Source organism: Aquarana catesbeiana, linkage group LG11 (assembly GCF_042186555.1).
Source record: "Aquarana catesbeiana isolate 2022-GZ linkage group LG11, ASM4218655v1, whole genome shotgun sequence".
Lineage (NCBI taxonomy): Eukaryota > Metazoa > Chordata > Amphibia > Anura > Ranidae > Aquarana > Aquarana catesbeiana.
In genome coordinates, this window is record NC_133334.1 from 34,678,668 (window position 1) to 34,695,890 (window position 17,223).

Genomic DNA, 17,223 nt, shown 5'->3' on the forward strand with positions numbered 1-17,223 from the left:
AAGTAAAACGGGGGGGCTGGGGGCGGCGGTATTGTCAAAAGTTTTTTCACCTTAATGCATAGAATGCATTAAGGTGAAAAAATTTTTACCTTTACAACCCCTTTAAAGGGGGAATCATAGGGATGAGCTCAGCAATGTGCAGCTGTGCTTCCCTTGTCCAATCAGCATCATGGGGTGGGTCCTTGACCAAGCTCTATTGCTTACCTGCAGTAGAGAAATTATAGGTCACTGGTTTGTTTGTGCTGTATGTCTGAATTACAAGACTGGCTGAATAGAATTCGAAATGCTTTAACAGGCAAGATCATTCACATACTGTATATACAATATATGCTTTAAAGCTGAATTCCATAAATTCAGCAACTTTGTGAAAAGTGCCGGCACACTCTTAGGTTAAAACGGGGTTCCACCCAAAAGTGGAACTTCTGCTCATTTGTTCCCCCCCCCGTCCAGTGCCACATTTGGCACCTTTCGGGGGGGGGGGGGGAGCGGATATCTGTCTTTGACAGGTATCCTGTCCCCACCTCCGGTAGTCCGGGCCGCAGAGCATTACGTCAGCAGCTTGACTCCCTCCACCTTTCTCCACCGCTGGGCCAATAGGAAAGCACAGCGGTGTCTCGTGCATGCGCAGTAGGGACCCAGCGTGAAGCCGTAAGACTACACTGCCGGATTCCCTTACCCGCAATGGCGGCGGCAGCTGATTGAAACAGCGGCTGTGGTGCCGACATCGCTGGACACCAGGACAGGTAAGTGTCCTATTATTAAGTCAGCAGCTGCAGTATGTGTAGCTGCTGGCTTTTCATTTCTACAGTGGGGGGCAGACCTCCTCTTTAAGTGTTAAGATGCCTGCCACATTGTGGACTTATCTCTGTATTTACGGTATATTCTACAGGTTTATGGCTCTGCCGGAGAATACTCTCCACACTAAAGTCTGTGAGAGAGGAGTGAAGCACAGAGAGTAGCTAAGCCTGCTCCTTCCCTCTAGTGCCCATTCACAGAAGCCTTTGCATTTTGTGAATGAGTTCTCACAATAAAAAGGCTTCTTTGATTGGGCAGGAAGGGGGAAGGGGTTCATAGTAGCTACACTGACTCTACACTTGAAGGGGCTTAGATCAGCTCAGTCCAGCATTGGAGCTCCAGAAGCTATGCTGCTGGTGCACAATATATCTGTAAGATATAAGGCTGCTTTCACACTGAGGCACTTTGCAGGCGCTAAAGTGCTAAAAATAGCGCCTGCAAAGCGCCCTGAAAGAGCCGCTCAATGCACTCCAATGTGAAAGCCCCGAGGGCTTTGACACTGGAGCGGTGCACTTGCAGGGCGGTCTAAAAAGTCCTGCAAGCCGCATCTTTGGAACGGTGAAGGAGCGGTGTATTTACCGCTCCTAAAGTGCCCCTTCCCATTGAAGACAATGGGGCAACGCTGCAAACCCACCGGCAAAGCGCCGCTGCAGCGGCACTTTGCTGGCGGTTTTAACCCTTTTTCGGCTGCTAGCGGGGGTTAAAACCGCCCCGCTAGCGGCCGAATAGCACCGTTAAAACAACGGTAAAGCCGTGCTATATTTAGTGCCGATGTACCGCCAGCGCCTGCAACGCTTCAGTGTGAAAGTAGCCTTAATAATAGAGAGAGGCCCAGGAGATGTCATGCACCACATTGGACTTGAACTCATAGAGTGCCTTCACTTTTTACAAAGTTGCTGGATTCCTGGAATTCTGCTTTAAGATTAGAAAGCAAAAACATTAAATGAAAAATACCAGATGCACGCATGAACATATCAGTGAAGATGACAGATCATATATTATGTATTATTTTTCAGAAAATGTAAACTTGCAAAATAAAAATAAAAATAAAGGAGCCGGAAAATCCAATAAACATTTGGCAATGAGTATGCAATTTTCTGCATTGCTATAAAAGTTTATAGTGAATGATTTTTAAATTCCTCAGAACTACAAATTGAATCCTAGTATCCTTAAAGTGTATAACCCTGTGTAAAGTCTTCCTAAGCTGCAGGTCTGGATAAGGGTATTAATTGTTAAGAGAACCCTATGCCGTTTTTCTATTTTTCTTAAAATTATAGTACGCATATGTGTACTGTTCCTTCAATTAAAAAACACCTAAAAAAAACCCTCTGGAGTAGGGCCTACCCTAAAATTTTATATCAGAGCCCTATCTAAGCATGCAGCCTAGCTGGCCAGGAAAGGGGTGGGGGCAGCAAGTGTGTGTTCTCCCTTATGTGAACCATAAAAGGCCATTTGCCTTTATGGGATAGTACCATGATGCCCCCCCCCCCCAACTTTCATGGCACCTTATTCCGACTTTGATAGGAACAAAGGCCTCATCTCCACATTGTGTGCCCCAAAAGGGATGTGAGGGTCTGCAGTTGGGACTTATCAGAATATTTGGACTTCTAACCTTTGTGAATGTTGCCCTTTAAAGAGGAGTTCTGCCCCCCCGTCCAAATATTCAAAAGTCAGCAGCTACAATTACTGTAGCTGCTGACTTTTACCATTAGGGCACTTACCTGTCCCATGGATCCAGCTGTGTCCTCACCAGAGCAGATTCTTGAATTGGCTCTCGGGTGCTAGCGCCACCATCTTTGGGTGGAGCTCTGCTTTAACCACTTCAATACCGGGCACTATCATCCACTTTCTGCCCAGGCCAATTTTCATCTTTCACCGCTGTCACACTTTGAATGACAATTGTGCTGTAATGCAATGCTGTAGCCAAATAAAGGCCCATTTTTTGCTAAACAAATGACAAAAGGCTGAAAATTCAGAAAAAAAAACTGGTGAGGACTTATTGATGAAGTGGCACTGATGGGCACTGATAAGGAGGCACTAATATGCAGCACTGATGGGCACTGATGTGCACCACAGCACTGATAAGCGGCACTAATGGGCAGCCTTGATGGGCACTGATAAATGGCAATGATGGGCACTAATAAGGGGCACTGATGTACACTGATAGGCGGCACTGATGGGCAGCCCTGATGGGCACTGATGGGTGGCACCTTCTTATCAGTCGAGGATGTTGCCATGCGGTCTACGGCCTCCTGATTGGCTTTCCATGCTTCTCTAATGGTATCAGATAAGTTGGCAATAAACTCCGCCTTCAATCGACGAACCAGCTGCACAGCCTGCTCCCTCTGTACCTGAGTGTTGTGTTTAATTGCATTGACCTCAGTCATGAATAAGCCTTTTAGGAATGCCTTCAAGGCGTCCCACGTAATTAGGGGGTCAGGATGTTTCCTCCTCAGTAACTTTAAACTGGTAATTTTCTAAATGCTTTTAAAGCGTTGATTTAAAGCGGAGTTCCTCCCAAAAGTGGAATTTCCGCTCATCCGATTCCTCCCCCCCTCCGGTGCCACAATTGGCATCTTTCAGGGGGGAGGGGGGTGTAGATACCTGTCTAATACAGGTATTTGCACCCACTGCCGGGAATAGACTCCCACGGGAGTCACGCCCCTTCCCGCACCCCCCCGCTGTCTCCTGGGAAACGCACAGGTACCAGGAGATAGCGGGGACCAGTTAGGACGCGCAGCGCGACTTGCGCATTCCCAGTAGGGAACCGGGAAGTGAAGCCGCAACGCTTCACTTCCTGATTCCCTCACCGAAGATGGCGGCGGCAGCTGCCGAGATCCGAGCGATTGATCGGCTTCGACTGCCGACATCACTGGACCCTGGGACAGGTAAGTGTCCATTTATTAAAAGTCAGTAGCTGCAGTATTTGTAGCTGCTGGCTTATATTTTATTTTTTTTTGGTGGACTCCCTCTTTAAGAGATTAGGTGCCATAATTTGGCACCGTTCCATTCCAGCAAACAATTGGGTATTGTGTCTTTTACATGTAGGAGAGGACTGTAAGTGGTCAAAACAGAAAGGACTTTAGCTGACCTAGAAGGTTAGCTTCTTTTTGTTTGACAAAACAAGGTGGATGGGGGAATTCCCTTCCTTTAAAAGCTCCCACTGCTCTCAAGCTACACTGATCAGTGGCTGCAGTCACTGACCTACAAAAGAAGTTGAGGAAACAACAAACTACTGTTTGAACAGGGATGGTCACACACTGATCGAAACTCAAATGGTCCCTACTGAACTGGACACATTTTGATTATTTGATTAATTTTGTGTTTGGCCAGCTTTAGTCCTAAAGTCTTGGACCCCTGAAATGCATTGGCTACTATTTGGATTGTCCCCCTGACTTTCATTGGAATAAAGTTGTATCTGGACCTCTTAACAGCGGTGTGGAGCTTCAATTTCCATTTTTGTTACATTAAACTACAAACCAAGGAGACTATGGAGATCCTATGGGGTGTAGAAGCTGCCTGTCCAGGAAACAGATCACCCACACCAAGATTAATAGTTAGCAAAAACCCTATGGTATCAGCGCTATTTTTTCACTTTCCTCAACTAAAGTCAAGTCAGCCTCTATAACTAAGCCCTGTGGATGGGGTGAAATGCGTCAGTGCATGGCCCGGGAGGGTCTGAGGCAGTTTTATTTCCCAGCTTAATACACAGGATGATTTGTGTGCGGCGTCTCTTCACTTTGGCACATGTCAGCCTTCAGGTTTGGTTCACACTGTTGAGCCACGCATTGGCATGCGCAGCCTATTGCATTAGGGTGTGCACCCCAGAGCACAAACGCACATGCGTGTATATCAGCAGAGCAGTGGACGGTGTCAGTAGAGCAAAGATTGGTGTCAGTAGTTTTAATTTTTATTATTTTTATATTTATTTTTTACAATATTATTTTTTATTATTTTTTTACACCTCTATGAGTATTCCCCGGTCAGCAGGACAAAGGCATGGTTTGCGGAGGTGCAATGACCGAGGACTCTTCCTACTCTCCTCTTACATGGGCTGGTTGGGAGAGCGGCATCCTTTTCCCCTATATGCCTGATACTTTCTGGATGAGTTTTCTCTTAACGTCGGCTCCCCCATTCCTGGAGACCAAGGGAAGACCTCTCTTTCCTGCTTAGAGTGGCAGTCCAAGATTTTTTAAGGTTGCATCTCAGTATTTTAGATGTATTGCTCCATTGGCTTCTGCTGCAGCTCCTAGCCAGTTGTAAAATGAACCTAGTATGCTTAATGCAGTATTCCTTTGGCTGTAAATAGCGTGTTCTTAGCGAAAAACTGGTGAGATAGAAGAGGTTTATAGTTCTACAAAAAAAGCTCCTCCTACCATGCACGATCTGCTTGCATGGCATAGTGAAGCAAAGAAACCATTTGAGGACATCACTATATCTAGAATAAGATATGTAATGAAAGCAGAATGATTTATTTAAAAATGGTGGGGGGGGGGGGGGCAGAACCAGGGAAAGCAATATTGTATATAGGCACATTAAAATTCATCTTTATGTATGGTAGACATGTTGCCTTTAAACCAACACGAAAATCACATGACTAGAATATGTTTCTTTGGTTCTTCACAGATAAACAGTCCACTGTGGAATACTGGCAGACTGAGTGACTTGGCACTAATGGGCGGCTCCTGATTTTTGAGTGCATGTGTATGGCAGACATATCAGGTGAGTGATGTCTTATACTTTAAACCTTATTAACAGACGTATAAGAGTTTAAAATGATACAAAGTGATACCAGATGCCTAGGTAGATATTAAAGCCTTGTTTAAAAAACAAAAAACAACAACAAACATGTTATACTTACCTGCTCTGTGCAGTGGTTTTGCACAGAGCAGCCCGGATCCTCCTCTTCTGCCATCGATCCTGGCTCCTCCCTCCTGAGCTTGCTCTGGGGGCACCCAAGCAGGCGAGCTCCCGAGCCACGGCTCTGTATGCCCATTCACACACGGAGCCGTGGCTAGGAACCACCCCCTCCTGATTGGCTTACTGGCTGTGATTGACATCAGCGGGATCAGCGGGACCAATGTCTCCTGCTGCTACCAAAAGCCAATCAGGAGTGTGAGTCCCCGGAGAGGCAAGGCTCTCGTGGACATCACTGGATCGAGAGGGGGCTCAGGTAAGTATTAGGAGTGGGCTAGGGTTACCTGTTCCCTGATGAAGTCACATGAACGTGACGCTACGCGTCGGAACAGATAGGCACCGGAAGTGACGTCAAGTTGCGAGCTCACCGCTTGTGGTGCTGTGTTTGTGTTTTACACTTCTATGTGAGTACCTTATTGGCTGTTTTTATAATAAACGCATTGTAGCCCTTACATACTTCACGATTTGGGGACTTCCTTTCTTCCTTCTCCTTTATACACTGTACATAAACTGGAGCTCCCTCTATATTTTTTCATCGTCGAATTTCACCGCCCCAAGAAGAGAGATCTAAGTTTTCTCATTGCAGGAGCCCGGATCCTTCTGGCCATCTCTATATAATGTTTAACACTGTTACCTTACAGTGGTAAGGTAAGAGACCACCTTATACAGAGGTGTAATTACACTGAAGAAACAAATCACTAAAGTCGCTTTATTCACTACCTGATCTGCACAAAGCGCCATTGGGAGCAGCACTTTACGTCTCCAGCTCACCGTTATATGGACATTGTTTTATTAACACTTTAGATTTATTTTGCAATAGTATTTATGTGGTTTTCAGAACTAGCACTTTATTACTACCTACTTGAAGATTGAATTTCAATACTGTCACTGTTATCAATTGCACTTTATATATCTTAATCTGCCTACAGTGGTTATATATATTTATTATTATTTATTACTGAGCTATTAGCATTTAGGATTCATTCCCTATGTGTGTAGCGGTGTACATACTATTTGATTAATTACTACCACTCATTGATTTTTTATTTCAGTTTATTTTGGGTTAAGGTTGATCTATTCGGTGTTTGCTGCAGCTAGTGTCCCTGTCCCTGTATATATAGGCAGTGCGGGAATACTCTCTCTTTTCTGTTTACCTGTATTAGACAGTTATCTGCTCCCCCCCCTCCCCCTGAAAGGTGCCAAGTGTGACACTGGGGGGGGGGGGGGGGGAGGGTTCCAGATAGTGGAAGTTCTGGGTGGAACTCCACTTTAAGTACCGTAGTTTGTCACCATTCCACGGGCATGCGCAATTTTAATCAAGTTTTATTAGAAGAATAAATACAACATATGCCTAAAAACAGTGCAATTTTAAAGTGTGACATGTTAGCTATCTATTTAATGGGCGTAACATCATCTTTTACATTTAACAAAACAATTGGGGTATACTGTGTTATTTTTTATGCATCAAAGTGTATTTTTTCCCAAAAAATTCAGTTTGAAAAAGCGCTGCGCAAATAGCGTGCAAAATTGCAACAATCGCCATTTTATTCCCTAGGGTCTCTGATAAAAAAAAAAGTTTAATGTTTGGGGGGTTATAAGTAATTAAAAACAAAAATACAGATTTAAACTTGTAATCAAAAAGTGCCAGAAAAAGACTGGTCTTAAAGTGGTTAACGTGAAGGGGTTGTAAAGGTTCAGATTTTTTTTTATATATAAATAACAAACATGTCATAATTACATGCTCTGTGCAAGCCCCGATCCTCTTCTTCAGGGGACCCCCGCCGGCACTCCTGGCTCCTCACTTTCATCGGATGCCCCCCACGGAGAGATGCTTTTCATGGGGTCAACCAATGCGGACGCGCTCCTGAGTTACGCTGCTGTGTCTATTGACACAGACAGCGGGACTCGGCCTCCCGCTCTCGTGTCACTGGATTTGATTGACAGCAGCGGCTCCCGCTGCTATCAATCTATCCAATCAGGACAGAGACAGTGGCTGGAGCTTCTGGGCTTTGTCAGAAACCATGAAATCAGGCCGAGACAGAAGTACAGATAAATCACACTTGTTTAATAATAAAAGTAAAAAGAACAAACGTAGTCAAAACATAGTCAAAGTTCAGTAACCGGAACGGATAGTCAGCCAAGCCAGAAGTCAAGGATCAATATAGTGGAACAGCAAGCAGGATGTGGAGCCAGAAGGGATGTCGGCAAGGGAAGTCTTCAACAGGATTGCAGGAGATAGTTTCTGTGGTGTTGACCAAGGCGAAGGCAGAGATTCTCTGGACTGGACGGCTTAAGTAGGCAGGACTGACGAGCAGGATATCATCAACAGCTGAGTAACTGTGGAGAGATAGGAGCTGGCAATTAGCCGACAGCTGAGTGGCCAGCTCAGAGAAGGAAGAGCTGAGCCCAGCCCTGACAGGCTTGTGAACATCGCTGGAATGGATGGGCTCAGGTAAGAAAAAGGGGGGGCTCTGGGGACAGCTGTAGCACAGAAGGTTTTTTTACCTTAATGCATAATGCATTAAGGTGAAAAACAATGAGACTTTACAATCCCTTTAACAAATGAATTCGAAATGAAACAAATTTTTCCATTCTGTATATCTCTAAAAATCACCCTCTCAATTGACACAGGGGCAATCAGAGGAGATGCCACAAGAGGACACCTCCCCAACATCTCGCAGATCACATTGATATTGAGAAATCCATCTATAATATAGGAACAAGTAGATGTCTAATATTAACACCTATAGATACAATCAGGGTTACTGCCTCATTTACTGTATATCATTTTGTTTCTTCATTTTAATAATCCTACTTTAATAGCTAAGCTCCATCAAGTGCCACACCACTCTTCAACGAAGAATCCAGCGTACAAAACAATGGGCTTCCATGAACCTAGTTTTCTCTGTGCTAGCTAAGTATGGGCAATCAATTATCCTTTCTAATGGAATTTTCAGTCATTCAATAAAACATCTGAAATATCTGAAGTGTAAATGACTTCTTTACACAAGATGAATGCAGTAGGACTTGTATGAGAATGTGAAAGGATGACAAAGAAAACACAATGAAAGTTTTATTTACAATAGGCATGTTGTTAGTGATCTGTACTAATAAACCGAATAGTCCAAGTGACAAGACTATAATATGAAAGATAAATCACACACGCTCCAACAGCCGTTGTAGTCGTCGCTCATGTTGTCTAAGCGTCCCCATAACTTTGCCAATTAGCCCAGGCTTATGCTGAGGAATCCGTGTTCAGTGAATGCTCTTTATTCGGGAGGAGAGTTTTTTAAAAGGAAAGTTTCGGCAAACTTTTGCCTAAATACATTGTTGTCGATAGGGAAGAAACTAAGTGGCACGTTAGAAGATACCAATTCACATAAGTAAATAAGTTGTAGTGGCTCAAAAATGTTATTAGATGTCAGCATACTACAGAACAATAAAAACCTGATGCAGTTAAGTGCAAAACGGAAAAGAATACATATAGGTAGGAGAGAACATGCAGTTAAGTTTCACTCACAGGCAGGGCTTTTTTTCTCAGAGAATAGGTGCAGGAACTCGGCCATGCCCGCCACACACACACATACCTGCCAAATGGCATCAAATAGTAGCTCTTCCCTCTGCATACAACCCCTCCCTCCACTGCCCTCATTTTCTCCCCCCTCATTAAAAGCTCTACCATCTGTCATATGTCTTACCTTTGTTGCAATATTAAACTGAAGCACCTATCTGTAGTACCTCCAAGCATACTATACTATACTACAGTCATTTGCAAGGGATATCATGCAGTAGGAGCATCAACAACTGGTCACCAGGGAAAAAATGGAGACCACAGAGGGTGCAGCCTACCATGCACCCTCTCCTGCCCATGACTGCACTGAACCCTGGGCACCTGTTCTGTATCTCCCTTGTCCCTGTCTGGCACTCAGTGGGATCTGCACAGGGGATCTGACCTGTGGGAGCTACTGGGAGATAAGTTATCACTTGTAAACGCAGAAGCTGGACTTCAATGTTACCAAGTGATAGTGGTGAGCAGGGAGCAGAAGACCTGAGCCAGAGGTGGTGGAACTGAGTTCCCCCTAGTTCCTGCTGAAAAAAAGCCCTGCTCACAGGTCTTATCCCTCTACTTACCTGTGATTGAGAGTGAGGGAATAGCTCCTCTCTCCATCACCCCTCTTATCCACATTTTTTTTTTGCTAGTACATGATCCCTGCAGTGCAACTGATTGGTTCATTGTGCTGCTTCTACCTCCCCCAGTTTGAGCTCTGCTGGAAGTCAAATTTGCATCCTACACTGCTTGTATTGCTCTGGCTGTATGCCCTTTAGGACACTTAGCAGAGCATTTTTTCCCATGGCCTCAGCTCATTGCCTACTCCCTGCTGGATATTGACAATACAGGGAAAGGGAAGCAAAGGAGCATGTCAAATGACTGTAGCTAAAGCCTGAGACTTGAGTCTGCCCCTGGCAATGAAGGAGAGAATTCCTATTGGCTGCCACCCTGGCCGGACTTTGGTCCCTTCCACAGTAGGGGAGCCAATGTGAGCCCAGGAAGAGTCTGCCAGAAGCCCAGGACAGAGTAGACTGAGCTTCTGCAAGAGAGCCTGCTGAACTGCCTTCTATGCTCAAGTGAAAGTGAGAGGCTGTCGGTAGGAGAACTGCATGCAGAACCATGAGGCTGCTAAGAGTGGCACTGTCCAGAGATGGCTGTGTGGTGACCCATGCAGGGAATAAGTTGAAGGGATGTGCTGTGCTTTGCAGGCTAGAAGAGAAACACAGATCTACCAATCACAAAGGAGGTGCAGGACTGAGAGGGAAGCCCAGAACTTAGCAGACTGCCTTTTGCATGACCTCACCTAGAAGCACACAGAATTCCAGAGGCCCTCAGGGACATTATGACCTACTCCTGATTTGCATCCATCCTGTGTGTAGGAGTTGCCATCAAAGAACAAAGTGCATCTACAAAAAAATCATCAGAGCATCGGTGTGTTGAGAGGCCTATTGGCCACCACTGTTTGTGTAATTGGCTGCTGTTAGCCAAAGTAGTTATGCCAAAGGGCACAGTATCACTTACTTTACTGTGTGGATTAAAAAAAGTTCTAATTTGAAAGTGAGAGCTCCATTGAGAGTTGAAGGGCTTTTACACCAGCAGACTGTGGCTTAACCCCCACTGGCCAGTGGCTTAGTCAGAGCTTGAGAGAAATAGATAGGCAATTCTGAACTAGAGTTATTTGTATACCGTGCTGTCCTTTCCACTGTCTAGAAATAGCTTTTGCTAATATTTGACATTTTGCTAACACAATATTTTGATGCATTCGTTTAACTAAACTTCTTTCACAGGGCTTGTTCCTACTTCCATGAAAGCCCATTGAATTGTTACCTGTGTGTCGATGATTGTCAGGCTGAGGTACAGGGCAGGTCATCTCTGGAAACAGCAGGAGAACCCAAACATTCTAGCTGCTCTTTAGAGAGTCAATGCTACACATTGGGGTTCATCCAGGATTCTCCATACCCTTCGCACAGTAATTTCTGCACCAGGAAGTATGAGCTAATCTAGTAAGATGGACCCAGTCCAGTGAAGAACTATAACTATCTTTTGAAGTTGGACTGACAAGTGAAACCATCTTTAACTGAAAAACATCCACAATGAAGACCCAGTAGATGGAGGTGACATCTTAAGCTAGTTCAACTATGAAGTCAACAGGTTCAATGCTCTCATAAATGGGTAGAAACTCGCCCAACCAGCCCGTGCATCATAGGAGTAAGGAGCGGCCTCAGTCTACATGTCTCTGCCAATCCACACTCCCTGACGTGTTTCACCCCTCCTACCAGGGCTTAGTCCTAAGCCCCCAGTGGGGGGGGGGCAAAATGCATCATAGGAGGTTGTTTGGCAGAGATAATGTAGACAGAGGCCTCTGCTTACTCCTATGTTGCACAGTCTGGTTGATACAGTGGCATTTTTTTCATTTATGTGTGCACTACTTTCTAGATAAGTATATTGATAGAGAGACCCATTTATTAGAGCATTGAACTAGCTAAAGACGTCACCTCGATCTACTGGGTCTTCATTGTGGATGTTTATCAGTTAAAGATGGTTTCACACATAAATGAAAGAAACGCTGCTTTCCCAACCAGCTTGTGCAACATAGGAGTAAGGAGCAGGCTCAGCCTACATGTCTCTGCCAAACCACGCCCCCTGACATGCTTCACTCCTCCTTGTAGGGCTTAGTCCTAAGCCCCCAGTGGGAGGGGCTAAACGCATCATAGGGGTGGTTTGGCAGAGAAATGTAGACTGAGGCTGCTCCTTACTTCTATGTTGCACAGGCTGATTGGGAGAGCGGCATTTCTTTCAATTATCTGTGCACTACTTTCTAGATAAGTATATTGATATGCCAGCACCCCGTTCTCTGTGGATACAGGGATGAGATTCCTCTTTAGTTTCAAGCGGTGTTCCAAGTCTTTACCCAGGTCACAGGTTTAATGCTTTGCTACAATTGTGGAGGCATAGGCCAAGTCCACCAAAGGAGAAGAAGTTTTTTGCAGAAGTCACAGAGAAACTTCAAAGAACCCTGTGTGAAGGAACCAGTTGGATGCCTGAGCCAGCTTCCAATTAAGCCACAATGCAAAAGAGAAAGGGAAGCAGCCTGGGCCTTTAAGTACAGCCTCACACAACACCTCAAAGAAACAATTAAAGATGCCCCACTCTGTTGTTGAGCTCCACCATTTGAAAAAGGGATGGCCACCAACCTCCAGAACGTCACAGGAGAAAGATACAAGCCTAGTCAGCTTGATTAACTGCTTCTACTACAGTCCCTGTCAGATTGATAGGCCCCACTCCTGTGATGTCTGACAGGTGCAGGTACAAGGCGGGTCATTACTCGAATTGGTAGAAGAAGCCAAACGTTCCAGCAAATCCTTAGGAAGTCAGTACTACACTGGCATATACAAAATACATTTAATTATGTTTTAATAAATGCAGAGCTACATTAATTTGTGCTTTTTATGCGTGAGTTCAGCATTAGGTTTTTGCAATCTGTGGATGGTACAGACTTTTCAGGTTGTATTACACAGCCCATTAAATGAATCTGCAGATCAATTTAATCCAAATCAAAAAATATTTTATTCATGACTGCCCTGACAATAATGACTGTTTATATGAACGTTTAGAATAGGTTACACCTTGGTCAATTGTCATTCACACAAGGTGCCAGACTTGATAGAGGCTTGGTTCAATACAGGACTTTGCTGCCCTAATAGAAAATGCAAAAGATGTAATTACACATAACAACAGGCTGACCTGCTTGTCATTTTCTGGCTGATGAAATGCTTCAAACAAAACTCCAGGCTCACTTTTTTCCTAAATTAAACAGTCAGGGATGAGCTCTAAGTGCTTTTGCTCCAAGTGATTGCTTTTCTGATGTTTCTTTGCTGCTCACAATCTGCTGCTGAAGTTTTACGTAAGCCCATTGCTGCTGACTTACTTCCTATTGGATGCAAGGCCTCATTGTCGGTGGCCTTGCTATCATTAATTGGTAGGAAGAGTCAGCGCAAAAAAAGCCAGTCGATAGTTTGAATGGCAGAGGTGCCTGATGTGGTTGTTCAAAAGATAGGCATGAGTTATCTGGTTTAGAAAAACATTCAATTACTTTACTTCTATGACTGAAATGGGTTTCGTGGGTTTAAATTGCTACTTCCTTGGTTCAAGGTAATAAATGCTACATGTAAAGGATGCTTATATGTCAAGATGTTGTTGAGCATATTGTAACTAGACTTTTTTTGTGGAACTTGTGCAGTAAAGGCTTCCTTTCTGGCAACTTGACCATGCAGCTCTTTTTTGTTCAAGTATCATCGTATTATGCTCCTTAAAAACAACCACACCATCTTTTTCCAGAGCAGCCTGTATTTCTCCTGAAGTCACCTGTGGGTTTTTCTTTGTATCCCGAACAGTTCCTGTGGCAAATGTGGCTGAAATCTTTTTGATCCACCTGACCTTGGCTTGGTATCAAGAGATCCCCAAATTTTCCACTTCTTATTAAGTGATTGAACAGTACTGACTGGCATATTCAAGGCTTTGGATATCTTTTTATATCCTTTTCCATCTTTGTAAAGTTTCATTACCTTGTTATGCAGGTCTTTTGACTGTTCTTTTCTACCTCCTCATGGCTCAGTGTCTAGCCTATTTAGTGCGTCCATGTGAGAGCTAACATACTCATTGACTATTTATACACAGACACTAATTGTGACTTAAAAAGCCACAAATGTGGGAAATTAACCTTTAATTGCCACTTTAACCTGTGTATGCCACCTTCTGTGTCTGTACCAAGGCCAAACATTCCAGGGTATGTAAACATATTATCAGGGGCATTTGGGTGATTTCTGTTATCATTATGATTTAAAAAGGATCCAAAAAACTATGATAATAAATGGCTTCATGTGATTGCTAGCCTTAAATAAAAGAGTTTTTTGGCATGATCAGTCATATTTTCAATATTACCGCCAAATTTTCACAATTTCTGCCAGGGTATGCAAACTTTTGAGCACAACTGTAGGTAAGCCTATAATAAGGCTTACCTATATGTACTGAAAATATCTCCTAAACGTGCTCCGTGTAGGAGATATTTACCTTGTAGTGCGCTGATGAGGTCATCGGCACATGCTCAGTGAAGAAACGTCCCTCTGTGCCGTTTCTTCCCCAGCGTGTGCCGTGATTGGCGGCTCCAGCACGTATGCACAGGAGTGATGTCACGCGGCTCCGGTCAGTCACAAAGGCAGAGTCCGCGGCCCCGGAAGGAAGAGGGGCAAAGATGGATGCTTCCACCAGCAGGGACAGCACAAGCTTCGTTTGCAGGTAAGTGCCACATAATGGCCTAGTATGCGATGCAGGGGAATAAAGAGGAAGTAAAACTCATAAGGGTTTACTTCCTCTTTAAGTAGTCAATGTTAATAAAATCGCAACAGAATGTACTAAGGAACATGTGTTAAAGCTTGATGAAGACTTATGTCCTGTACACACGGTCGGATTTTCAGATGGAAAATGTGTGATAGGACCTTGTTGTCGGAAATTCCGACCGTGTGTAGGCTCCATCACACATTTTCAATCGGAATTTCCAACACACAAAGTTTGAAAGCAGGCTATAAAATTTTCCGACAACAAAATCCGTTGTCGGAAATTCCGATCGTGTGTACACAAATCCGACGGACAAAGTGCCATGCATGCTCAGAATCAATTAAGAGACGAAAGCTATTGGCTACTGCCCCGTTTATAGTCCCGACGTACATGCTTTACGTCACCGCGTTCAGAACGATCGGATTTTCCGATAACTTTGTGTGACCGTGTGTATGCAAAACAAGTTTGAGCCAACATCCGTCGGAAAAAATCCATGGATTTTGTTGTCGGAATGTCCGATCAATGTCCGACCGTGTGTACAGGGCATAATGTTTGCTGGTGGCACTAAAGGCAGCTGGCTGTCTTTAAAGTAGAACTATAGGCAAAACTTTTTTTTTTTTTTGGATAGAGCAAGGGAGGTTATAACCCCTGTCAATTTTTTTTTTTCACCATCTGTGTTGCATTGCGGAGATTTCCCTTCACTTCCTGTCTCATAGCCAAACAGGAAATGATAGAAAATCCCTGTAAATCAAGAGAATTTTTTGGGGACCCCCAGGTCATCAGAACGAGTGTATCCATTGGAAGATTTCCCCGATATTACTTTTCTGGGGGCAACCCAAAAATTGGGTCATTTCTTTTAATTTCACTTTCAATGATAATGGTAAACAGGACCAATAGAGAGGGTGAATCTCCTTAAAAGGGGCACAAACTGCAATCAAAACTGGTAGGTGTTCTAATCCCTCTCCACTCCATCCAAAACTATAAAAAGAAGTTTTGCCTTTAGTTATACTTTAGCCAATAACTGTTTCAAAAAGTCCTTCAAGTGAGATGAACTTTTGTACCAGGCACTTCTCAGTACACATCCAAGAACTTACTGTCTGGAGAGTGCTTTCTAAATCGCTGTCAGAGAGTAGCAGCCTAGGACCAGAAAAGGGTCCACCTACATTATAGTTCAACCACAGATCTGCTTCTTTGAAGGAAAAATCACTTTACGGTAGACCCATCTGGACCAACTTTCACTTCTATCAGTCCAGAACAATCACACACATATCAGGCATTATTTATGTGATATCATTGAAGGGAGTTACATTCATTGATCTTCAGAATGTCTTAGTACCACCGTGATTGTTGGCCAACAATTGTGTGCCGTTTGTATGCAAGACAAGTTTGGGCCAACGCCCTTCGGACAAAAGTCCACGGTTTTGTTGGCCAACAATCCGATCGTGTGTACCAGGCTTAAAACTAAAACTAAATTGAAATTTGCTGCCAAAATTAACACTAGTGCCAAGCAAAGAGTGTTACGGCAAGCAGGTAACCTGCCCCTCTATAGCAGCTCCTCCAATGAGAATTGGGATATGCAGTCCTAAAAGAGTTGCACGGTTCAAAGTACGTTCTGCAACTCCTTGCTTACAACCTGACCTTAACTCCACTGAAAACATTTTGTTCATGTGACCATAAAGTAATCAATAAAATTAAGGTATTTAGAGAGCAAACAAATATAAATTAAACCCTGCAAATTTAACAGGGGAATAATGAGGCCAATAAGAACTGAAAACTGAAGTTCATCTTACCAAGAACAAGCTAGATGTCAGCTCTGAGCCCGCCGGAGGAAACACAGTATCCAAATGATAAGGAGGAAAGTTAATGTTCTATACATGGTACAAAGTGCATTTAAAACCCAATAGAAGTTTAATTTTTAATTGTATATTTAAGTAAAGCTTGCAGGAAAATAGAGTTATGTTCATCTGTTACTTTAATTGTCTTGCTTAAATTAGCTAAAGTGCAAGTAGAATTCCATGTTCAAGGACAGAAGGCAGTAGAGAGGATCATTCTTGTTTTCTTCAGGATCTACTTTTTGAACTCTCCAAAACACGTTATCTTTAACCAAATGTGGCTTTCAATAAATACGTCTAGACCTTATACAACGTGTTTGGAGTTTTCCACACTGCCTAAAACTTTCTTCTATAGCAGACTAAAAGCCAAGTTTACTCTTAAGCTGAGCATCTTTGATCATTTTTCCAGGCATTTGAGTGTTTGTACAGACATATTAGTGCAGGTTTTTTTTATAAATGTTATTTTTATTTGATCACTCCATACATTAATTGGAATAAGTCATGACCAGAAAAAAAGTTTACAGTACAGGTAACAGATTCCAATTTTTCAAATTTGTGGGGTCATAGCTTGTAAGGCTTCTAAAGCTAGGTACACACTATGAGAATATCGGAAGAAAAATCCCGCACGAGGCACAGTCGCTCGATTTTCGTATAATGTGTACACAACTTTTGACATCCGATTCAGATTTTGCAAATGAGAATTTCCAAAGGGACAAACCCCCCAAACAAAGAGAAACATCAGATATGGAAGACTGTGCATGATCAGAAACAATAAAGAACCAAAAAAAACACTGA

At 43.5% G+C, this 17,223-nt stretch overlaps 1 protein-coding gene across 5 annotated transcripts in view; it reads left to right on the plus strand.

Moving 5' to 3' along the window:
* LRRC4C (leucine rich repeat containing 4C) overlaps positions 1-17,223 on the plus strand; it is a 1,257,118-nt gene that overhangs the window by 538,177 nt on the left and 701,718 nt on the right. For all 5 annotated transcript variants that reach the window (XR_012236485.1, XM_073604174.1, XM_073604175.1 and 2 more), the window contains one exon: positions 5,422-5,517. The gene's annotated coding sequence lies outside the window, so the exon portion shown is untranslated. The remainder of the gene's footprint in view (positions 1-5,421; positions 5,518-17,223) is intronic.